This window comes from Protopterus annectens, chromosome 2.part1, assembly GCF_019279795.1.
Source record: "Protopterus annectens isolate FY-2018-M chromosome 2.part1, PAN1.0, whole genome shotgun sequence".
Lineage (NCBI taxonomy): Eukaryota > Metazoa > Chordata > Ceratodontiformes > Protopteridae > Protopterus > Protopterus annectens.
In genome coordinates, this window is record NC_056729.1 from 840,111,821 (window position 1) to 840,139,626 (window position 27,806).

The following is a 27,806-nucleotide window of genomic DNA, read 5'->3' on the forward strand; positions in this document are numbered from 1 at the left end:
GATCAAAGCTATGGCAGCCCCTAACATGTACATACTAAAAGTTCCCTGTCTGTATACACCACTGGTGCAGAGTGTATGGGAATACACAAATGTGTGTGAGGTGCTTTCACACTTTATAGTATTGTGCTATGGATGCTGCTGATGTCAGTGGGTGTGTATGAGCTATTCCAGCTGCAGTGTGTCTTAATTATGGGTTTTGCAATGAGTACTGCAAGTGTGGGGCCTTTACTGTGGAGATCTGCTTGCCTGCCTTGATTAATCTGTTGCCCTTTAATTCACTTTTAAACCTGGATTCCCTCCCATTATCAGGCATACATCCACCTGCCATCTTTCTTGTTTTGTACTTTCCTTACCCAGTCACGGCAAAATGTGCTTTGTAGCTGATATACTGCAAATCGGCTTTATTCTGCTTTTAGACTTTACTATTTTCTTTGCAGTACAGCCCTTCTCCTTTCCTGTTCTGCAGGTATCTGCTTGCAGCTTTGCTAGCTGTTGTCAATGGCCCACTGTAGGCTCCTAGGTGTTATTTAGTCATTTGTACTCCAATTTCACTGCTGTAGCATTTCCTCATTTCTTTCCTATATCCTTCCTGTTTCAGCTGCAGTACACACCGCACAAACCCCGTTTAATGGGTTTACACTTGTTTTCATCTCCGTTCACATACATACTCGGTTACCTTGTGTACTCTTAGCTAAGCATAGCTATGGCCAATTCAACACACCCCTATCCTGCAGCTTTGCCTAGCTAGGGGCAAACCAGTTTAGCAATGCTCCAATGTGCTTACAGCAATGGCGACACACCCCTCTCTTGATTTCATCTTTATCTCAAGGGCACACCTCGGTGTTATAATGCTATGCCATGAGGTGCATCCTTACACCTGCAGGGAATCTGTGATTCACTATTACTCCTCTCATTTGCATGGCATTGCCTACTATCTCCTAGCTACTGCGCGTAACACTGTCACTGCCCCTTAGCAACCCTTGCACCATAGTATGGTGTAGCATGCCTGCCATTGACTATTATGGGGAAATCATGATATGTGTTTCATTGCTGTTTTATTCTATATTTTTATATATTCCTTGTGATCTCCTTTGCGCACCGCTGCCCTGTGCTTCCACATCGTGATAGTGCGACTATATATATATATATTAAATGTTAATTTTATATTTTGAGCATTTTTTTTTTTTTTATGCCAATGGCTATATATTTAGCCATTGGCATATATTAACAATATAATACATGTGCTTGGTCAGCTATCATGGGTCCGATTTTATGTTTGCAAAAATGTAAACTGTTTTCTACACTTTACATTTCTGCATGCTTACACTACACCTGCACCTCTTCCTGAATCACTACATACCTTAATTTGCATGCTACATTGCTGCACATGGGGTAATTAGAATACAGGGCTCAGGAGCTGTGCGGGAATAGCGTACGCAGGTAGTGCACATGGATACAGCTCGTACCTGAATCGCTCGGCAGCCATATTTGGTGTTAGAATGCTAACGCTACGCCTGCACCTGGCGCAAGCTTCATGAATCCCGGGGAGAGTATTTAAGATACCTTTTCCTTTAAACGTAAGTAATTTGATGCATTAACACATTGATTGGTTAATTGATTGCTTAATCTCATATATAAGAGTTGCTATGGCACCTGTCTTTATCTGATGAAGTCTGGGAGGTGCTCGGACGGAAATGCATGAGTTTGTTTTGTGGACCGTTTATTCTACAAATTGTCCTGCTTTGCTTGAATAAATTTTACTAGTCCAAGTTCCAGTTTTTTGCTTCTTTAATTTACTGGATTGGTTGGTGTTCACATAGCAAGCATACCACATGCATATATGGAACCATAGTGGCCCTGAGAATGGCATGCAGGTGAATAGTCTGTAACAGGCCAGCAATGATAGTGTCTACACAGAGAACATGGCTACAAACACATAGCACAAAGTGTGGTACAATACCATATCTGTCCCACTGGTAGGTAAGCTGTAGCCATACTGATTGAGTTGTGTGTACAGTTTCTTGTCACTGATATGGTGGGGGGGGTGACAGAGATGTGTATTAAGAACTGTGGTAACCTTGCAGTATGAGTTGCTCAGACCTGTTTCCATCTTTATGTCTTTCAGGCAAGATGTCACATGGACAGCTCCCTGCTTACTTAGCTGCTCAGAATGAAATAGTGCTAAACCACAAAATCCAGTACTACCCTGTCCTGTTTGGCCGAGCCACCCATGAGCAGCAGGAGTGGAAAGCCCTGTGGAATGACCTAGTCCACAGGGTCAATGATGGACTGCACAACTGCAGTTATTAGTAGGTCAGGAATCATTGCTCTGACCTGCTTCGCAATGCCTGGTGTGCTGTTGCAGTCCCGGGGATCACCTCAAAACAGGGGGGTGCCATGCCATCCATCCCCCCTGACATGTGTTGAGGAGCTCCTCGCCAGCCTTGTGGCACCTGCTCGTCCGCATAGCCAACAAGTGCCAGACACCATTGTGGAGGTGGATGCTACCCACACACCAGCTGAAGAGCATGCAGGTAAGGCCAAAGGGCACATCAGTAGACCACTGTTGCATATGCATCCACATCTGTTCAGGTAGATCATGCATATCTGGCATGTCATAGATATAGTTTGTTGCTGCATAGTAGTGATAAACAGATGTGCATACATGGTATTATTGTGGACATGTACTGTTGATGTACTGTAATGCTGCACCCACCTTGTTGCAATGCCACAGGTGTGACCACTGACTTTGCATCTCTCACCCTCTTATGTAGGTCCCTCCGGTATACCACCAAGGTAGCTGCCTGTAGCTGGTGAATATGGTTTATGTTGATGTTTTCCAATACGATGGGCATGCAATGGCTATGGTGTATTCCATGCACACATCTTACACACCTAACCAGAATGCATGCTGTACATGTGCATGTATTGTTGCTCTTAAATGCACGGCATCACAGTGGTGATCATGATGGGGTATCAGAAGGGTATGTCAGACACCTGCAAGATAACTAACATCCTGTCATTGTGGAATGCGCCCACAGGGAGTAACATAATGGTGGGAGACATGGCCTACAGTAGGAACATGTTTGAAACATCACCCATATACAGTGCAACAACAGTGTATATACCAGTAGTACAATGGCAAGTGTTACAGAGTTACACTATGGCATAATGTATTACTGTGGTCCACATTAGCAGAAGGGACTAGGCTGTAACATGTGTTCAGTGTATGGGACACTGCAAACTGACACACATGTGTAGACCTTACTTGTTAAGCATCTGCAAAAAGGCTGAAGTTGGGGAGGGGGTTTCAGCATGACACACCAGTGCACTGCAGCAGGGATCCTAAGGATGCTAAGAAAGGCTGTATCTGCACAAAGTAGGTTCAGGAACTATGGCAGATGTAACCCTACCCCCACAGCAATAGTGACGGCAGTGTGTGAACACCAAGGGATGTGCACATGGGTAGACCTTGCAATCATGCAGATTTGGGGGACATGTGTAGGGCAGACTGAACATACACTGGCAAATGCAGATGGCCCATGCTAGTATACCCCTGCCAGGAGTAGTGACTGCTGTAGTACACATAACAATAGGTGCAACAAACTGTCATGATAAGGGTGTGCACACATATGCACACACAGAGTGTATGCATCATGGTCAGCATCCGCACACCTAACACATTCCTTAGACACTGCATGTGAATGTACAGGACATATGTCACATATCGGGCTCATGTACTGTTAATATATGCGGTGATGTGGTCCCATGCAGATCAAGGAAGGGTGCATCATATCAAATAAGGGTGTGTACACTCCCCATAGTGACGGTATGCTTTGACGGTTGTCAGTGTAATAGTATTGGATTGGTCATACATGGTCCACTGATGTTGAGATCTGTAAACCAGACATCAGTCATTCACAAATTACATCTGTCAACATATCATCCCAGGTATGTGTTGCTGAAAAACATAGGGGCTGTGAGCATTAGAGCTGACATAACAGACACAGTACAACACATTCAGCAATGGGTTGTACACCTGTGAGGTTTGGTGCACAGTACATGGCAGGGTGCAGAACAGGTGCACAGCAATACTGTGTACATGGGTGCAGTGGTATCCAGGGGAAGGGGAATCACCTACTAACATAGCACGTGCATCACACACATGTATACTGTTGTTAGCATGGATTGACTATAGCTGCACTGCATGTTGTTGTGTACCATATGTTATGCATGTTGACAGATGGGTAATAGGAGGACTATGTGTACTATTATTGTGCAACCTTGCCTGTATGTGTGTGTGTGTGTGTGTGTGTATGTCTCATTGGTGGTTATTTTGTCTGTAGGGTCACTCTGATGAAGTGGAGGGAGGTTGATGCATGTAGGATGTGTGTGTTTGTGTGGGTGTCCATGTATGCACATGTGTGATTGTGGGATTGTTCATACAGCAGTAATTCCCTTTGGGATCGTGCAGTACACGGACATGGACTGACACATGACACACCAGGAATACTTGTCATGTATGTAATCACAGGACAGCTGATAGTATAATAAGGTATGTAGCATGGAACATGTATTGAGAGGGAAGGTAGACACCAGTTATACCCTTAATATTGCATTCAGCAGAGAGGTGACCGACAACCCACATATGCAGCACTACAGATGCATTGGGGAATTACTAGACAACACCAGGGTGTGTATCCATATATTACAGCTGTCACATAATAGGTTGATTGACAGCATATCTGGTATGTACTGAGCAATACTTACACGTGACACTCTAGTGCATATGGCGTGAACATAGTAGCCCCTCACATATAGGGGCCATGTTCATGATGTCCGGACATACGCAGGATGAACACTGAATGACAGCAGTGAGGCCATGTAAAACCATGCCACTCAGGTCAGGGTGGTAATGGAGTAACAGGGCTTGAGTTGTGATCAGTTGTCTAGGCATTTAGAGGAATGATACATTAATGAGTGGTATTAATGAGTGTATGTTACCAAATGTGATGCAGGATGGAGAATGCATGGGAATAAATGTGGGACTGTCTGTAAAGTCACGGACAGGTAGGTATTAAGGTGGAGTGTTTGTGTGTGTGTGTGTGTGTGTGTGTGTGTGTGTGTGTGTGTGTGTGTGTGTGTGTGTGTGTGTATGTACTGTTACGCAATGCTGTACAGGTCTTAAAGTGCATTTCTTGATTTCCCCCACATGTGGCGAGGTGGGTCAGTGTCCCTCCTGCATGCAATCTGATGTTGGTGTCCATACAGAGACCGAAGATGATGATAGTACTGTTAAGGCACAGCTGGGGTTTTCAGGGGCCGAAACAGCACCAGTGGCCATAGCGAAGGGACAACTGGTGTTTGGTGGCAGTGCACAGGAGAGTGTGGTAACCATGCCTACTTTGTCTGGTTACAGCAGGCACAGTCAGATGTCAGGCAGGGCACCACATAGGCAGATGACCCAGGGTGCTCGTGGTAGGGCCGCTAGTCCTCATACCCGTGGCAGACACGCCACAACTGGTAACACCAGGTGCATATTTCCAGCTGTCATGGTGGTGCAGGCACATATGGAACATTACACCAGACAGGGCCTGAGGCTGCAGAGGGCTGCTTTTACATCTGCAAGTGACAACTTCCATGAACTCTCTGGTGCCATCCATGCTTATACCGAGCTCATGGATAGATGGTCTGGTGAGATGATGGCCCTCATCGACTGTGGTTTGTCCAGGCTTGAACATGTGGTAGGAATGCAGCAAAGGCCGCATGGACGTAGGCCAGCAACACCAACAGCTGGCAGTCAACGTGGACATGCTAGGACACCAAGGGGCTTCCGTAGCGGCAGTACCAGCCTTGTGACTGTGGGGGGGGACTGGGTCCGCACCACACCACAACAGACCACGAGCACATGGTTCTGGCCAGTCCCAGGAGGGCCCTGGTTCCAGCGGATATCTATCATCATCGGGGAGAGTAGCACATCGAGGCCTGTAGCTAGACATGCCCATGGAACCCCTGGCAGGCACAGTCCACATGTCCATGAGCAGAGGCAGTGAACTGCACACCCTGCCAGGTATGGTCTGCAGCTGTCCATAAACACCTGTGTAGGGCAGCCACATGGCAGAACTGTGTGCATGCATACCCACACACTATATATGAACACACCTAGGACAACCCCATACCTACATACAAACTACATCACCACACACAGTTCACCTCATTACAACTCTCACCCACACACGTGGTGTCAAATGTATGGCCCACCCTCGGCCTCTGGCAAACCAGCACACCCTGTGCATATTATGATACCTGTGCCACATTCCTGTCATCCATAACATCGATGCAGGGACAGGCTAATATGGTTCTGATGAAAACGGTAACTATACTACAGTGTACTAAAGTACTGCAGTGTAACATGTTGCCAGGAGTAAAGTTTAATGCATACATGTCATGTTGTGTAGCCATCCAGCAATGATACGTTATACCTGTTAGTAACACTGGTTGATTGTGGGCTCCATAATGTTATCCATTTGTGTTGTAAGTGTACATGTGTCACCAGGAGGATGGTCTGCAGTCATATTCCACAACGGGGTATGGCACTGTGGTGACACCATGGCTGTGACATATCTGGGGTACAGTTGAACACAGTCAAAAAACTCCAGCTTTACTCTGTAGCATATCGCTTACTCTGAGGAGATCTCTGCCTAACATATAATGCTATGTTAAACCCAGAGCTGTTGGACATGCTACACCTTAAGAAATCCTAATACCTCTGAGCTACACGCTCTAGGGACCTAAACCTTGTTACCACAATAAACAAGACATGCTGGCGGGATAGATTCCTATCCCAGAGACTTTCTATACTCTGGAACAAGCTACCCATCTATGTCAAGCAAAGTTCCTCATTATTACTCTTCAAGAAAAATCTTGATGAGTGGATGGGAAATAGGAATTATACCCTGGGAATCACTTCTGTGGCTCTGCTCGACAGGGCAAAGGAAATTAACTTTCTTGGGTGGCATAAGCCAAGGAACCTTGTTTTTTAGGCTTATTTAGGCCCTTGGGCTGATAGTCTAGTACCTACCTATGATCCTGTGAACCTATGTCACAGGTGTGTATAAGTTATTGCCTGTGCCACATGGAGAGGTGACCCACCGGGACATGTATAATCTGCAGCCTGATGTAGACCCATCCACATCCACTCACACTCTAACTTGGCAACAGTGGGACTAGTACCCTACCTATGCATGTAGTCCTACTGTAGTGTGTGGCTTTCATTGCACACACCACACAGCATTTAGGGTGAGGTGTGTTCCAGGTTACATGCAAAACTTCCCCAGACATGTACAGTATGCTAATGGGGGATGTATTGGGTGTATATTGACAATACATAGTGTGACATACCTTCATATGCACATTAACAGACACATAATAGGCAGACACACATCTGAGAGACCTGGGCCATTCACTGCTAATTAACTTGACCATGTTTCCAATGTGTTACAGGTAGGCTGCACAGCACATGCATAACTGGGCTGGATTGTGGTATCAGTTACCTGTATGGTTGATGGTGACAGTGGTAACCATAAAGTGGTACATGGGACATATACTGGGTGTACCTTGGTGTAATGACAGTGTAAGCAGCACACACATCCCTCAGTGGATATTGTACTCCCTGAAACCCATGATGACACTCTGACATACCCACCATCACACATTGCCCACAACTGCGATATAACACATTGTATATCCCAACAGTAGTAATACAGGGATATGATCTAATGCACATGTCACAGACATAGTAGGGTGTTGCATTATTATGCCTCACCTATGGGCAGCAACAACACTGTCTTTACTACTGTGTGGCAATGGGTATTGTAATAGGAGTATGTGGCTTCAGAATGCTGTAACCTACAGATATACGGACATGCACACATACACACACTTGCCAGAACTCAGTGGGTATCCCATGCCTATCAACCCATTTGTACAACACTGTTGTGCTGGTACTGCAATGCTTGTGTAGCGGGCAGGGAGAGGAGCGTAACAGGGTACATGTAATGTCCCATACAGCAGCAGCCACAACTGACTATGGTAATGTGTGTTGTGGTGGTTGTGAAGGCCATCATGGAATTCCCAAGTACAGGTGTACTAACACACAGATAGAGGGGTTGGAAGGGTGGCCTAATGGTTAAGGTGTTTGCCTTACAAACACAAGGTGCAGGGTTTGAGTCTCACAAGGGATAATTGGCTAGGCTTAAAATGGCTCGCAAGGGCAGTTAGCTTAGTACTAAACTATGAACCTATGACACTGCTATACTCAGTAATGCACACATACACATGTGTCAGTACTAGGGTGCATCACTGCAGGTGATCATAGCTGTGTACCTAGCTATTGTCCATGGAGAGATGGGATGTGCAGGGGATGTGTGTACAGTAGTGTCCTGCCACCTGCCATGTGACGGCAGGCAATTTTATCGACAGACACCACTGTGATGACCTTCAGGGTGAGTGTGAAATGCATCAGCCAGTCATCTGGGTGCCTCCTGCACATGGCCACTGAGGTGATCAAGTTGACATGTATGCAACATGTATTACAACACATGGTTAGTGTCTGTGATGGAGACCTGTACCCAAGCATGTTCTGTTGACTGTGGTAGTATAGTGGAGGTACCCATGGCATATGGTGCGTACAGGGTGTTGACTCCTATTTGTGCCAGTTATTACACAGCTGGGCAGCCATTTCAGTGTCAATCAAGAATAGGTTGACTGTACATATCCCAGTTGCATACCTGCCATCTGCACATCTGTACAGGGACTGACAGTCATCAGCTTGGCAAGTAGCTATGCAGTAGGAGGAATGTGTTGACAGACATTTGACAACAATATGTATGCCATGACTACATGTTGGAAGCCCTGACTAACATGTGCTGTACAGACAGTAGTCTACAGTTACATTCCACATTTCGGATCATTATCCAGTAGGGGATATATACTGTAACACAGCTCACAAACCACGGATACAACAGGGAGGCCTCAGAGTCCAGCTATGCCTGCAGGTGTGCCTTTGTTCAGTACTACATTTAGCACTCTACTCTTGTCTGGGAAAGCACTGTCAACAGTAGTACCGCCATGATACACTACATGCCAGTGTGACAGCACATACCCTGGGCTACTACCCCTGTATGTAACACATTCACATGGATAACAGTACTGTACAGGCCTCATATACTTGTGCATCCCAGACATGATACTCACACCCCTTGCTACTGTAATGACAGCAGATAGGTGCATGTGTTGTACATGGCATTACATACACTTATTACAGATGTCATTACCCTGCTATATTATCGGACTGGGTGGTGTGAACTGGTTATCAGGGCTAAGCCATGCTTAGCAGGTATCAGCATTGCTCCAGTATAACAGCTAAGCTGATTTGCACACTGGCAAGTGAAGCCTACACTGTGTAAATGCCTGTACATTTACCCATAGCTTAGCACCGCTTAGCTTAACACAAACCCATGCAAATGCACTTAAAGCTGCTCAAAACTGCTTTAACCACTCTGTATCTGACAGCCCTTGTTTGCCCAGCAACAAAATGAACAGCCCTTCAGGTCTTGAACCCCTGACCCTATACACCATAGTCACAACAATTAACCACTACACCATGACCACTGCAACAACAGCTGTTGTTTTTCCAATATATATGTCAATATACATATTGATTAGTATTGAACAATTGCTTTTACTTCCACAATTGTGTAGTACTTGTTATTAATATGACTGTTGCATCACATATGTTGTTTAATCATAATGTACACATATCAGATACATACGGTGAGATACATCTGGGAAAGTATACACAACCGTAATGTTTACACATGACAAGAATATGGATATATACATATACATATGTTGATATATATATATATATATATATATATATATATATATATATATATATATATATATATATATATATATATATATATATATAAATCCATCTATGTATGTCAATATGTATATGTGTATATATTTATATAGCTATATGGATAATTATATGTACATATATGTTCACCATATGTCCCGAACATGGAGTGGAGTTCTACCACAGCCCCAAAAGTCCAAACCTCTTGGTGCAAGGGGATGTCAGGTATGTATTGCAGGTATATATATATATATATATAGACTGTTGCTACTGTAATAGGGGTTGTCTTAACAGACATGTTGTGTGTGGAAGGTCACATCTGCTTTTAATATGTGTGCCATTGGCTACTGACAGACATCCTAAGGACATCATAGTGCAGTACCACTGCTAGAACAGTAATGATCCAGCAGACTACAGCAGAGATATGGCCAATAAATATGTACAGTCTGACACACTGGTCAGTCCAGAGGTATACACAGAACCCCTTAGTGCAAGACATGTGGACCAAGCATGACAATGTGGATGTTAACAGCCATGTAGATGGGTATATCATGTAAATACTGAAATACAAATGCCCACATAGGTTATGCATTCACACACTCCTATCTGTCCTGACACATAATAACTGCTTGTGCAGTGGTAACATGGCCACATACTACCCACTAGTTAGTGACAGACATTTGTACAGCATCCCACTGCTTTGACAGAAATACAAGACAGTTATTGTGGCCTGGCAGCAGTATATCTGGCAAATATCTGGGCATAAAAATCACACTGTGTATGTACACTAAGCTGCTAGGCATGTAACAGAGCACTGGGGAAATTACAGGCAGACTTTCACAACACTGGCCTACATTTCTTATGAGGGAATACACATGTACCTCCAAATATAGCAGGCTCTACAGGCATGTCACAGCACAGAGTAACAGACACATATGTGAAAGTGCATACCCACCAACCATTGTGAACACAGCCACAGCCACATATGGTAAGCTAGCTTAATATTACAGTATATGGACTGTCTGATCAACACCATCCTCATATGTGCCACTCACACACTAACCCTACATATACTGGGCCACTACACAATGTGGTCCGATGCCTGTCTGTGGTATGGGACATGTATGTGTTTGGCCCTACAAACATGTAAGCTGATAGGGTACCATACACTGGAGCAGCATGTGATATCAGATAGAACAGGACCAAGATCAGTGACATCTACCACAGTCTGTACACAGTCCAAGGTACATATTCGCAATACACACACTGTCGACAATCACCATAAGTACACAGACGTCAGTACTGTACACACAACCACAGAATGCCCAAGTTATGTCCTCAGATATAACTCCTACTATACATAATGTGTAGCAGTCTGATATCTCCCTGGCTTATCAGATATGATGTCAATAAATAATGGTGTACAGAACATATGCACCTCTTACTGCATGACATATGTACAGAGGTTGACAGAGTTGTGGCTGGAGGCACTAACACAGGTCCAGTATTGATATGTTGCTGTGATAACCTCATACATTTACTGTTGTAACAGGATTTGTTGTGGCATATGTCCTATGGGGGATATGAAGTCAATAACTCTCATGGCTGTCACTATGTACTGGCTGCAATCTTCACACTATGCTTTTGCAGTTCTCAGATAGATGTTTTGTGAGTAACACAAGGAACAAAAGGCACCACACACTGCCCAGTCTGCAAATGACCCTACAGATGGGGTTTCCTCAAAAACATAGCACTGTCATGACAGGTATTACAACACGCAGACCAGCCATATCCACACACACCATGTTAAACCAACATTACTCCAAATGCAGAATAGCAACACTTACATTCTGTAGTCATGTCAGGCACATCCCCCTCCTGTGTGTTGGCCTGTTTCCACAGTGTATGTTGTTACAGGTAAATCCCAAATCCATCTGTGATGCTGTTTGCCAAACACCAGATCTAGGTGCTGCTCACAGTGAATGAAAAGGCCCAACACCAACATGATGTTCCTAGATATGTATTTCCATTTAATTGGCTATGGGAATGTTACCACAGCTTTTCCACATGCAATCAGCCAGAGGAGGGCTGCAATTTGTGCAGAGGTCATCAGCTGATCATGAGCATCACTTACAAAACACAAGCTGCTGCTTAAGCAAAACAGGTGTAGTTCTCCACATCCACCAGAGAGGGAGTGAGAGAGACAGACAGACAGAGACAAAATAAGTCAGAGAGTGGGAGAGTAAAACCTAAGCATACTTGTGTCATACACCTAACAGTACAGGGTTTCAAACCCCTGACTGACTATGTATGGTTATCACGTGTCTATGAAGTAATTTCATGCACCACATAGCTACCATGTTGATGAGATGACCAAACGTATATGTGATGGTGAGTGACATCTGCAACAGTGATATGGTAGCGATACGGTAGGTGTAGTACACATGCCTGTCCACATGAACAGGTGTCAGCATTAACACAGCCACACTCTCTCAGGGACACACACATTGACACACTTGGCAGGGTCAGGAATACACTTCCTAACTAGTTAGTTTGCCACACTACAGTAATGTGCAGGTATCACATGCACCACAGGGGTTATCCGGAGATTATATGGGAAACGGGTATGTAAAGGTGTCTGGCATCAAACAGCATGCTTCCATATGCCAATGGGAGTTGTAGTGAGTGTGAATGTGGTCAAAAGCATCATACACCACACACACAGACACAGGGTGCCAGTACTGACATGCATGCATGCATTGCTTCACAGGTGTGTAGTGGTTGACTGTGGCAGAAGGCTATACAAGGCTAGGTGAAATGTATACCTTGGAATCAGGCCAGATGACAATGGTCTGCAGTGTGGCTCAGGGGTGTAGTGTCTGGATTGGCCCACACAGGTGGGTATTGTATTCACCATCCAGTCACCTGGATAACTATTGAGTGTAGCCATTGCTGTGCAATGCTTGCCATGTATGCGTTCTTTAGTCCATCACATGGACACTGTCTGGGATGTGCAGATGTCCCACATGCATGTGCAGTGAAATGTGGAACTGTACCTGGGGTGTCTGGCCCATGTTGTGCACACAGATTGTCATCAGCAGATGTGCCAGTTCTGGCCTCATGTGGCAGGAACTGGTAATAGACTGCAGGTTGACCCTGCTCCTACATTGATAGCACGATACAAGTATTTCCTGGTGTCAGTGGCATCTGTCCAAACAGGGCATGTGTTTAAGGCATGGTATGTCCTTTATGGGTCACATTTGATGGTATCACAGGTGTTGAAGGCATCCAGTGGGGAAAGTAGGGAAGGCACACTGTCTGCATGTACGTGCCTATTGTACTGATGGACAGGTGCCATGCCCTCTGCAGTCCACTGCAATCATACCATGGTTACTATCTGTGGGCAATATGCAGGGTACTACCAATATAGCGGGTGTTGCCTAGGCCAGTGTGTTTGTGTATGAGACATGGGTTGAGATGGTTCTCTGGGTAATACAAGGGTTGCTAACTTTGTTCACCAGACCTTGATGTCACATGTAGGGGTATGGATTGGCACCCCAGCCTCTCGTCTGTTTCACATCTGTTATCCTTGTAAGGTGGACATTGTGACATATAATAGGGTCACCATATAAGAACTTTGCAAAAACCACTCCACAATGAGTACAGTTGTTACACACTGGTACGAATGACAAACACAGACACACACACACTTGACATGTCTGGGAGTAGAATTCCTACCTAACTAATTTATTACACTACAGCATTACACAGTTATAGGATGCGCCTTGGAGATTACTGGAGTATCTGTTCCCCAAAGGTGTATTTCACCAGGAATGACATCATCAGGCTTGCCAAATAGGTCAATTGAGGTTGTAGTGAATGTGAATTGCCCCAAAAGCATTGCACCCTACACAGACAAAGAAACACACACAAAAACATCCACACTTGCCATTTGTGGGAATAGAACCCCTACCAAAATACTATATCACAGTACAGCATTACGCTGTCATAGGACACACCATGGAGATTACTGGGTTACTCTTTTCCCAAAGGTGTATTTCACAGTGAATGACATCAGCAGGCTTGCCAAAGCAGGGCATTTGAGTTGTAGTGAGTGTGACAAGCCTAAAAACCATTGCTCCCTACACAGACAAAGAAACACACACAAAAACATACACACTTGTCATGTGTGGGAATAGAACCCCTACCAAAGTATTATATCACACTACAGCTTTATGCTGTTATAGGACGCACCACAGAGATTCCTGGACTACACTTTTCCCAAAGGTGTATTTCACTGGGAATGACATCGGCAGGCTTGCCAAAGTAGGGCAATGGAGGTTGTAGTGACTCCACCCTTGCCATGGCTGGGAATAGAACTCCTACAAAATTACTATATCACACTACAATATTACACTGTTATAGGATGCACCACGGTGATTACTGGGCTACTCTTTTCCCAAAGGTGTATTTCAAAGTGAATGACATCAGCAGTCTTGCCAAGGTAGGGCATTTGAATTGTAGTGAGTGTGACTAGCCTAAAAAGGCATTGCACCCTACACACACACACACACACACACACACACACACACACACACACACACACACACACACACACACACACACATGTGTCATGTGTGTGATTAGAACTCCTACCTAACTAGTTTATCACACTACAGCATTACGCAGTTATAGGACGTGCCACAGAGATTACTGGGCTATTATTTTCTCAAAGGTGTATTTCAAAGTGAATGACATTGGTAGGCTTGTCATAGTAGGGCTATGGGGTGGGCAGTGTGTGTGCATGGGCCATTTGCAGCCAGGGATAGTATGTGCACATTCCATGCTGCCCATGCTCCCACCCCCTTCCTCTATTATTCTATCCTCTTCCATACATTATGCAAACATTCTCTAATACTTTCCCTATAGTTATCACCTCATCACAGCTGTGTTTTGGTGTTGGTCCACAGTTCATGCAGTGGGATGTGGTGGACATATTACTGTGGTTTGTCCACATGGCATAGCATATGGCATATGTGAAGTGTGTTATGTTGTTATTTGGGTGTTCATGACATTACATACATTGCCAGTACTGGTGAGACATAGGCCTTTTGCAAAGGGCTGTAGGCCATTTTGTGGTGATGCAGGCCAGCTGTAGCAGGCAGTTACATTGTGTCAGTCCTACAGTCCCAGACTGCCATACAGTATATTCCCCTGGGGTGACAGGGTAGGTGTGCTAGATGTTCATGCCAATACCTTCTATCAGTATTGATCAGGAGCCAATACTTTCTATCAGTATTGATCAGGTGGTGTGGATGCTGGCAGGGTGCTACTTACAGCTAGGGACATGCACTGCATGCTGCATTCTTTCGCTATTACCATACACAAGTGGGGGTCATATTGTACCCATTCCCAACAGTAGAGATACAACCAGAGAGGTACCTGTGAGTGGTGTTTGGGTACATGTGTGCTATGTACACTACTTGCATCTGACTCACAGATATGCATGGGGCATTCCAGTTATACTGGCTTGTGCAGGGACATCAGCTGTTTATCAATACATCAGTCCTATCACCTTTGTGATCTGCAAGTGTTCGGCCAGACGACATTGGTATTCCCTACTACAAGCCCAGATAATGTGCTGCATACCTGTATGTACAATTCCAAGGGTGTGTGCATTTCATGGTTACACGCTATATACTGTATGTCTAGGGTACTTTTCCCTGTGTACTACTTGTATATCTAGCACAACATTCATGCCATCTCCATCTTTCAGATGCTGACACATATTACCACCATACATTTACAATGGCTTACTGCTAGCATGTGTTATACTGGGGGGAATTGTCTTTGGCAGTGCAGTTGTGAGGACTTGGCCCTGTCATCGGCAGTGGTGGGCAATGGCCACCAGGTCAAACCTCATCATGCATACATACTGACCACTCTCACACAATATGAAACACACACCAACCTAACACATGCATACCTCCATATTGTACACATGCTACAATCTATCCTGCTACCTTGGCCATCTCAGGTCATCTGTGCTTCACTGGTATTATACCTACACATACATGTTACTATATGTCTACATCAGATTGGAGGGGGGGCACATCTGACTGTTACTACATGTCTAAATAGGAATGGGGGGCACAGCTGACTGTTACTGCATTTCTACGTAAGATTGGGGGCACATCTGACTGTTTTTACATTTCTACACAGGATTGGGGGCACTTGGGGGGGGCACTCCTGACTGTTTTTACATTTCTACACAGAATTGAGGGGGCACACCTGACTGTTACTACATTTCTACATAGGATTGGGGTGGCACATCTGACTGTTTCTACATTTCTACACAGGATTGGGGGGCACTTGGGGGGCACACCTGACTGTTTCTACATTTCTACATAGGATTGGGGGGGCACACCTGACACTTGTACACATTTACAATGACTGTACTGGTATGTCAGGTACTCCATTTCATCCTGTATTCTTACCTATAATGCTGACTAAAGGCATATCAGTGTACTACAGCTCTTAGGTTTGATTGACCTACATATCATTTTCTGACTTCCTACCCTTCATAACTAACATACCACTGCTTGACCTGCTGTAGTCTGTGTAGGCCTGGGGGGGGTACTCATAGCCATAATTCAGAGGCCTTAGCACAGCCTTTGTTTGTGTTTGTCTACACCTGTTCTGCTGGCTGAGACTGATTTTGGGTATGTGAACCTCCCTGACTGGAATGTGTGGGTCATATGAACACACATGTGGGCCAGCACATTTCCTGCAGTGGGTTTTGTCACCATGTGTAGTACTGGCTACTATGGTGACAGCAGTATTTGTTACAGATCTTATGGTGCCACTATAACTGTCTGCTATCTGCTGGCATCCCATTCAGCTACCCAATTCCCTTGCATGCTCACAACCATACCATAGCTACAAGTAACAACATATTCTACTCCATTCAGCAACTGGTAAGTAGAGTGACTTACCTTGTGGGTGTGCCAGTATTGAGGATGGTGCTGGAGGGCTGCCTATGTTGGATGCACATAGTACACTCCCTATACATGGTTGAGCACAGGTAGTGTCATGTTTGGCATCCCTTTTACTGTACGTGTGAGTCAGAGAGTGGTGTCATTCCCTGGGTCCCTCCTGTCTCAGTGTATTTGCTAAGTGTTGCCTCTTTGCCAAGGCCAGGGCATACTGGGCATGCCTTCTTCTGCCTACTGGGGCAGGCTCAGGTTGTTCCTCCTCCAAGCCACTCTGTGCCTGTGCAGGCCTTGGCAATGGTGGGGGGCTGTGTTGCCCTGCCCCATGCTATCCCTGCTGCAGTTGTTTCCGCAAGATCATATTATGTAGCATGGCACATACAATGACAATATGAGTACATGTAGCTGGGGAGTACTGCAAGACTCCACCGGATGTGTCCAGGCACTGGAACCATGACTTGAGCATCCCAAAGAAACACTCCATTATAACTCTGGTCTGTGCGTGTGCCTCATTATGGAGTTCTTGTTCATGTGTGTGCGCATTTCTGATGGGTGTCATCAGCCATGGCTCCAGGAGGTAACCAGCATCCCCCACTAGGTGACCATAAGGGATGTCCCCAATGGCAAATCTCTGGTACAGCTGCGTCAGATGCCAGATGTGGGAATCGTGATAGTTTCCAGCACAGCCAGCACACACACACACACTCATTATAATGCCCTGGACATCACACACAACCTGGCAGTTGATGGAGGGGAAGCCATTGTGGTTAATGTAGACCCTACCCTGCTCACTGGGTGGCACTTTGGTGCATATGTGTATGCAGTCTATAGCAACCACTACCTCAGGGTATTCTGCTATTTGGTGGAAGAGATGCATATTGCTGGCCAACGCCTCACGGGTGTTGGGGAAATATACATGCTCACCGGCATGTGATGACATGGCATCCAGGAACTGGTGGAGTACCCTGGATGCTGATGCCTTTGAGATTCCTATTATATCTCCAGTTGGCCTTTGGAAGGTACCTGTAGCTAGTATTCTTAGTTCTACACATACCTTGGTATCCACTGGGATGGGTTCCCCTCTGTTAGTTCTGTGTGTGAGGTGTGGCTGGCACAGCGCAACAATTTGCTGTAGGAGGCCCCTGTCCACCCTATAGCACTTCACTATCTCCAGCTCATGTAGCCCCTAGTAGGTTACCCTGGGTCTGTACATTCTTCTGTCTCCTCACTGTGGATTGGTCAACAGCATTCTCATCCTCACCACCCTCTGCCTCTTCCGCATGTTGATGTATGATAGCTATTGCAGCCCCTATCATTTTGTTGTTTTTGTTTGTTAAAATTCCCCCGCTTGTATATACCAGTGATGTAGAGTATGTAGGAAAAACAAGAGGGAAAGGTGTTAGCATAGTTTATAGTAGTGCTCTAGGTTGGGCTGGTCTGCTGCCTGTGTAATTGACTGATTCTGATGCATTTTACCTGCCAGCTATGCTAGTTCTCCTAGATTACTTTTGTACTGCTGTTTTCCTTTCCCATTGCCTTCCTGTTTAAGCCCGGGGGCGTGCCGCGCAAATACAGTGCTCAAATATGCACAGAGCTGCTATTTCCTGGTTTACTTTTTTTTTCTCTTTTAAAACCTGGTGCGTGGTGTGCACACTCACTTAAGTAATGTAGAGTGCTAGGCAACCTCAGACACACACCCTTGCTTAGCTCTGCTAAGCTAAGGGTAAACCCGGGCCACAGGGCTACAATCCAATTACAGTATGACTGATACACCCTCCTATGATGTCAGCTAATTCCTAGGTTTGCACCAAGCTATTCCTGCTCTTACACTGTTAGGTGCTGACGAGCATGCAGGGGAAATCTGGGATTCAGTATCATTCCCCTCATTTGCATAGGATTGCCTGCTGATGCATAGTTATAGGTCCCACACTGAGTCTCCCCCCTTAGCGACCACTATTCACTGGCCATGTTGTCTTCTGCCTGCCATTGATTATAATGGAAAAATAGTGATTTTGGTTAGAATGCTTATTTTAGGGTTTTTATTTTATTTTTTGCCCGATCCCTTTTGGTCGCCGCTGCCCTATGCTTAAACAGCCAAGATCGTCTAAAAAATAAAAAGTTGATTTTTTCATTTTTGCAACTTGTTTTCCATGCCAATGGCCATATATTTGGCCATTGGCATGCTTTCTACATTATATCCACCCTTTATTTGGAGCTGTCATAGCTCAGTTTTGTAGTTTGTAGAAATGCACTCGGTTACTGACCGAGTACATTTCTACAGATTACACTAGTCATGCATGGCCGGCTTCCAGCTTCCTGGATCACAAATTCACCACATTTGCATGGATTTCACCTGCAAATGGGGTAATTTGTATATAGAGGCTGAGTACGTGAAGGACATAATGCAGGAGCACTTGTGCACATCCCTACAGCTTATTCCTGAATAGCACGGCAGACATTCTGCCTGCTGGATCTGCTGCACTAATCCTGCACACCGTGCAGGGCTTGCTGAATCTGCGGGAATGATGGGAGGGTCCAGTGGAGCTGAAAACAAGTAACCAATCCCAAAGTTTAAAGGTTAGTTCCTTATTTGAATATACATGAAAGACCTGTGAGGGCTTATCTGCTCAGCAGCCTGTCAAACCTCATTCTTAGTTAAAAAGTTTTTTATTTTGATTTTGATTTTTAACAAATAAAAACAACAGACTATAAGCTACCACTATAGAATTATAGTTAAGAAAACACTTTCAGCTGTGCTTCATTAAGTCCATCTAATAGACTGGTTTGTGCAAGCAGTTGAAACAGTTAAAAGAAATAAAACTACTAAATTACAATATAACCAATACAATGAAATCAAATTATTTATAATTTAATTTAGTTTTTTGCTTGTTGAGGTCCTGGTCATTCCAAAGCTGTTAAAATTATTTGATTTCATTGTATTTGTTATATCACAATTTAGTAGTTTTATTTTTTTTAACTCTGTGAGTCATTAGCATGATTGCCTAAGTTTGTCATGTTTTTATTATTTTTAGGTCTTTAAGTTAGGCAAGTTTTATGACATTAGAATTCAGGGTGTTACACAGTGTTTGAGTGCTATATATTTCATATGGCTCTTATTAGGGTGTATTCCCTTAAAGATGTATTCATTGTATTAGTTATATTGAAGTGTAGATCCTAGTATTCTATTGGAAATCATGCTCCCGGATTCACTAATTTTCCGTGCAGGACTAGTCTAGCCCTGCATGGAAGCAGCCATTTAGATGGAGGATGGCAGCGCGCCAAGCATATTAATGAAGGCGCACTGCCTGAACTCCTAATCCTACATGGAGCGTAGATGAGTGCAGGGGGCGTGTCTGAGAACAGAGGTCTCAGAATGAAAACGCCCCTGCAAAACAGAAAGTGTAAATAAATGAGCGAGACTGCTCATAAGTGTCCACATATCCCCACCAACAGTCCCCCATGTGTGCAACAGCAACAGGACATAAAAATAAAAAGAAGAAACCCCTACATTTTTTTAAAAACTCAGAGTACAGCTAACCGTAGGTGCATGGGTGTCCCCATCACTTAGCTACGGTTAAAGCAGCATAAAAGGCTGAAGAGGATACCAAGGAAAATATATACAAATGAAGCAGCACAGCAATAGTGTAGTGGTCAGAGCATCTGCCTAACAAGCAGGCATTCCCGGTTTGAGTCCCTCTGCAGCACACACCATTTTCCATGTGAAATCTATATATGAATATTTTTTTTACAATTTTTGCTGTATAACCTACTAAATAACATTTAAATGTGAACTGGAGTACTGCATTAAATGCACATGTGAATTGTGTGTCATGTTGAATAAGGCACTAGTAAGCAGGTTTAAGCACAAATAAGCAATAGTAAGCATATATAAGGACTAGTAAGCGTGTTTAAGTGCATTTGTGCAGGGGTAAGCATTGCCTACACAGATTAAGCAAAGAAGAAGCTAACTGAGTGTAAGAAACTGTAACCGTAGGTTATCATTGCTTAGCTCTGCGCAAATACGTGCACACCCACTTACAACTGCTTTAAAGTGCCTTAATCACTCTGTACCCAATGGCCCATGTTCTGCCCAGCAACAAAATAAACAGCTTCTGCAAGGCTCAAACTCAGGATTCTGTACACCACAGACACAGTAGTTAACCACTAAGCCATCATAACAATGCATACACATGAGGTATCAGCAAACTAATCCTCACCACAGGAAAATCAAACCAAACATGTGAACTGAAAATATGTACAGTGTGATGTATAACCTGCCACAGAACATAATTATGTGAACTGGAGTACTGCAGTAAGCATAGATCTGAGGTGTTATTGTAGTAAAGTGTAGAAGTCTCCAGGAACCCATACAGTGTATGTACAAATGAATCGTGGACACCAGACACATATATAACATGTAATGAATAATAAATCACTGCCAAAAGGCAAATATAGTGCTAATTAACTATTAAGCAATGCTAACTGCAGCACAGCTCAACTCAGTAATTGTAAGCAATGTGTAGGAGAGCCAATTCAATCTGCCTAGTGGTATACCTCTTTAAGCACTGCCAACCCTAGGTAAGCAGGTATACCCATAGCTTAGTCTTTTCAAAACCGGCCAATCACAGAAAAGTGTGGGTAATTGGCCATATCTAAACCCCACAGGTGGGAATAGATCCCATAACTGGTTGTAGCTTCCTACTGCAGGCAGAATGGCTGGTGTGCATGAGCAGAGACTACTGCAGGGCCAGTACCAGGGCTCGCAGTATAAAACGGAGGCCTGGGACAGTCTTGCCCATGACCTCACCAGTGACACAGGTATCACCTGGACTGGTGAGCAGGTCAGGCACCACCATGCTAACCTGAAGCGGCGGAGGAGGTTGTACTAGAACAGTTGATCTAGAAGTCACGGCAGATGCCTAATGCCCCAGTACCAAGTACTCATTCTACTAAGTAGTTAATAATTGCCTAGCTTGTATATACTATGGATAGGTATGGCTAAATATCATGGTATTTCTCTGACAGCTGCAGATGAGCAGGCTGCGAACCAGCAAGCCCATGATGCCAGGTTGCAAAGGCTGTGTTGCGATGCAGGTTAGCAATCATTCAGCATGTACTGTCATAAATAAATATAAGAGCCTTAGAAAGTGTCGTACCAATAGAAATAAATGTGTAATATCTTGTGAATAAAGGTATAACCCCTGGAGTGCTTCTGTTTACTCTTCTGTCATATGTTGTTGAACTGCTGCATACTGTACATAGCACTGCTGTATTAAGCAGTGTTACCACACTGTGGTATGCAAATAAAATGTATATGAAGTTCTGTATAACAATGTTGAAAGTGCCAAGGGGTTAGTCATATTGTACAAGTGAGGGAGACTTACACAGAAAACAATAGAAAGCTTCACATCAATTCCCTTATAGCACAGTGTACTGTGATGTTAACTGTAGTTTTATTTGTCACACACAGCAGGGGTTTGAATTCCGGGAGTGCTATTAAGTTGTATGCATAATCATAGACCATAACTGTACAAATTTTGTTACAATGTTCAGATAGAAAGGTTTATGCATAATTACACCCAACAACTGCAAAGAATTTGCTAGAAAGTTCAATTAGAATGGTGTACGAATATTCATACCCCACAACTGTTCCAGTCTGTCCAGCATGTCCAGATAAATGGCCCATATCACCAGCCTGGTACCATGTTCCCCTAAAAATCAGTGTGATGATCCAAGAAATGTAGGCAGCTGTTAATGACATATAACTGATAGACGTGTACATATTCAGAGAATGTATATGAAAACAAACCTGTCATTCTAGTACCTCATCCAAAGTATATGAGAGCAATTCTCAACATATGTTGCATTAACACTTGCATCTTGTCACGCCTGTATGTAAGACACAGGTCACGTATATAATAATCTATAAACATACCAGTGTACAATATAAGGCCATTGAGTAGTGTAATAATACATGTAAGGGACAGATCAATGCAGTGACTTAGAATGTTGAGAAAACTACAAGGATATATTAGTTGTTAATTAAATCTCTCTTTCTCACCCCTTCCATATGTGCAAAAATAAAACAATGACACACCTTAACCGGTATGTGTACACTTCAAACATATGTTGGGACCTATGTCCTAATGGTTTATAAATATTCACATTTGTTTCTATGCATGTGCCATGTTAAAATGCACCCATATTGGTGGCTTGTTGCCATCAATGAAACCTGCATGCTGTTGCAATGGCCACTGTTGTTCCATATATGCATGTGTTCTGCTTACTCTGCAACTGTGTTAAATCTGCAGTTTTGGGTTAATGGGAATACCTATGCATGCTGTTATAACTAATTCCAAATGCTGTTGACTATTACTAACCCATATCTGTCATAAACCTGCTACAACATAGCTCGTATGGGAAGGTCGGTCCCAGCGGACCCACCAGTCCCACCTCAACTGGCCATGGCACTGGGCACCAGCACGTCTGGGGCCCAGCCTGGGACCTCCTCCTCCATTGGCCCTGTGACACCTTTGGGTGGAGCCACCGCCATGGATGGGGCTCGCCCCCACCCAGGTAGTTGTCGCGGAGAGGAACATGTCACCCATCATCAGGTCCAGGCTGTGGTGCATAGGGAGCTCGATATGGAGTTTCAAGACTGGCTACGCCAGCTTGAGGGCTGAGTGGTGCAATTAGAGAGTGAGCCTGCCCCTCCTACACAGCCACCTTTGGGGCCATGAAGGTGCAGTGGTGACTGCCCATGGGTGGGGACCTCAGTCCCACTGTTTCCATTTGGGGGCCCATGGGCTTGCGACTTCCAAACACCCCTCCCCATCCAAGGTGTCCTTCCCACATGTATCATATACCGCCCCTGTATGCTGTCTTGTCTGTCATGTCTGTCATCCTACCCAACTTATCCTCCCCAAGCACACCTACTCTCCTTACCCAACATCCCACTCTCACCTTAAAAAAACAAAAAAAGGGCAATCTGTTCCCAAAAATCAATCACGTCCCATACATAGCTGTCCATTTTGCACACATGTCCACTGGACACATGTAATCTGGTCTAATTGGCATCACAACATATTATTGTTGTCCTCACCCCTCTCCCAGGAGTTGGAGTGTTCAAATATACCTCCAAATTCATTGCATATGCACAGGTGTTGCTGTAAAAGAAATGGGCAGCTATCGACCCTTCCTTACACCCTTCCTCCACATCCCTAGCTATCTTGCCTACTGTCTTTCCCTTTTTGTGCCCCTTTTTCACCACTTTCCTTTCACCCCTTTTTCTTTTCTTTTAAAGAAATTAGTGTGGGGGTAAGACATAGTAGGCACTTTTAAGCAGTAGTAAGTGGGTTTCAGCCTGTTTGTGCAGGGGTAAGCACTGCCTACATAGGTTAAGCAATATAGAAGCTAACTGACTGTAAGAAACTGTAACCGGCAGTTGTCAGTGTTTAGCTCTCAGCAAACCTGCGCAAACCTGCTTACAACTGCTTTAAAGTGCCTTAATCACTCTGTAACTAATGGCCCGTGTTCTGCCCAGCAACAAAATAAACTGCCTCTGCAAGGCTCGAACCCAGGACTCTGCACTCCATACACAAAATGACTTACAACTAAACCATAGCAGATATACATAACCCTGATGTTTTCACAAACATATCATCCAGCACAATCAGTCAACAGTACAGGAAATGTAGTAATATCATATCAAACAACCTGTTAATGCAAGACGTCTGGACAAGGTTTGCCACAATGTGGGTACAAATAGGGATACTTGTCAACTACTGCTGCAATAAACTTAAATGTTGCTAGTTACACAGTTATATGTATTAGAACAAATATGTAGAAGGAGATGAAGTCTGAAACACAAAAGTGTCGGCACTAGTTACTGACTTCAATGCTGCGATCATCCATGTCAATTACCAAGAGAATGAGGTACAGGCCAAAATATGAGCCGGACTTGCATGGACATATGGACAGATATATATCTGTAAATGTAGACAGATAGACAGCTATATATATATATATATATATATATATATATATATACATAACTCACAAATAATCATACAACATCAATTGTACATAGATAGATAAATATGTTCATATGTATATATATATATATATATATATATATATACATATATATTTGCATATCGATATAGATCCATATATATAGATCCATATATATATATATATATATATATATATATATATATATATATATATATATATATATAGATAGATATAGCTATATGAGATATATATAGGTACATACACATATACACAGAAAAAAGGTATTAGTTGCCATACATATGTAGAAGTAGTGTGTTAGTACTGGGTGCAAAGTATATCCCTCAGCCACTCTCGGGCAGATAGCCTAGTACCTACCTATGAACAAGCCCTGTAACTGGCACCTGTAATGAAAATACTTACATTAAACTTATACCCACCCACAATTCAAAGGACATGACATGACACACAGGTATGCATACTCAGAAAACCTTTATTTGAGTACTATACAATAAGTATGCCAGTACTTACACCACATAAATTTTGAAATAATTAATCAGAGATGAATGCAAGGCCCACACAAAACAGTAGATGCAAGCAATGTGGATATATACCATACTATGCTGTCCAGGCCAAGGCCTTCAGTTAGTACAACAGTATACACAGAATTTGCCTTCAAGATAAGTAACAATCAACAATTACAGATGTGGTTCAGCAGTTTCCAATTACACCCTGTAGTCAAGCCCTAGGGGGAAATGTAGCACTTGTGGTAATGTCACAGTATCTCGTACATAACACTGCTTAACTTAACATCTCACTATCACACTGAATGACCCTTGTCTTAACAGTTATATCCCTGAAAAGGTGTCACAGCCTAGGTTTATGGCATTGAACCCCCCATAAATTGCTGTACAAGGGCAAGGAACACTGTGTACCACACACTGACCTCTGGAATGTACAAGGGCACATATATGTTGTCCAGCTGTTACCACCATATATATGGACTTTGCCCAACAGTTGGTGTGAGAGTCCATGACATGTCTGGGATGATAGCAGTAATGCTAGCAGTAAATAATGACAGGCCAGTACCTAACAACCCCTGTCTGTATCACAGCAGGACAAAGACTGGCATATATGTGGAGGACAGAGGCAGGAACATAGGGCCATATTTGCATTATTGCTGTTACACACCATGGAAATTGCTGGTGTTACATAATTTGTTGCAACATTCCCTTATGCAGGAGTATGACATCGAAATACAAATGGATGTAGCCATGTACTGATAGCACTCAACAGACAGAATGCCACTGATGTATCTGGGACAATACCTGTGTGGTGCACAGACAAAACCTAACAGCCAATCCTCTGGCTATCATATGGATAGGTCCACACACACACACACACACACACACACACACACACACACACACACACACACACACACACACACATGTTGTCAATTGCATGGCTCAGCCTAGGCCTCTGGCAAACTACCAACACACCCTGTGCATATGATGATACCTGTGACTCATCCTGTCATCCGTATCATCGATGCAGGGACAGGCTAACATGGTGCTGATGCAGAGGGTGACAGTACAACAGTGTAGCAATGTATTGCTGTGTAGCATGTTGTCAGCAGTAAAGTCAAATGCTAACATCCTGGAAGGTGTAGCTGTGCAGTCATGATGCATTATAGCTGTAAATAACAATGTTGTATTGTTTTCACCATTATCCATTCTGATTGCGTTGTGATTGTCCATGTGCCACATGGCTGATGGGTGTAGTGGTGTCAGCAGGCCTTCTACAGTGGACACCAGTAAGTGTAGTGGGTGGTACACATGCCATGGCTGGGTACAACACACAGAGCCTTTGGTATGGATGCAGTACAGATACAAGACTGTACAGATGGAGGTATGTCCCCATGCAGGTAACACATCTGTTGCTCATGTAATCCCACCAAGACAGGATAGGCATAACCATACATTGGTATATATGCAGTCTGCTATTTGAATGACATTGAACATGCCAACAGCAGGATGTATATCCCTTTCCCCACACTACTGTGTTTCTCACTTCAGTAACATGGGTGTGCCAATGCCAGTGGCATAGCCCTACCCTTAGGAGGGTGTGAGGTGCTCTACTCCTCTGAATTGTGTATACAACATCTAACCAACCTGATAACAGACACTGTGCAGTATTACAGACAGCTATGTGGGAGGATAGATGTAACAGTAACTGCAATGATGGTGGATGTGTCCACAACAGCCACACCCAGTGAGTTATAGCAACCCCAGTATTACTGCACACCTCTACAGTGTGGAGGAGGGTATTAACGCATCTATGACCTGTCTAAGACTGTATGTCCATGGGATGGCACCTGTGGAATGTTGGCATTTGCCAAGCAGTCCTGAGGGAAACATATTCTGTGAATGGGGATAGATCCCTTAACATCTACACACATTCCTTCATGCGGGATGGTGTACAAAAGCCTGCTATGATCTACATAGGCTGTGTGCACCTCCTAACCCTCATCTACACCTGTCATGATTGCGTCAAGGAGGTATGCCAGGTTCAGGTTGTATTCTTTGCCTTTGTCAAGTCCAACATTGGCGGGGTCCAGGGTTTAAAGATTCCCAGTGATATTGCTCATGGGTTCATTGTTGATATGTTCCATGTCCCTGCAGACCAGGCTGATCAGGCTACTGGGTGGTAGTTCCCAGTTGACATGGTGGATTTGTAGTTGTCCATGCCAACATTGGTGAATCCATTGTCAGGTGTAGGCCTGTTGGATCGTATGAGGGATCCCACCTACTTACTGTGCCTGCCCAGGGGGTTCCTCCAAGCATGACACTTCACTTGACTGTACTGCATGATAT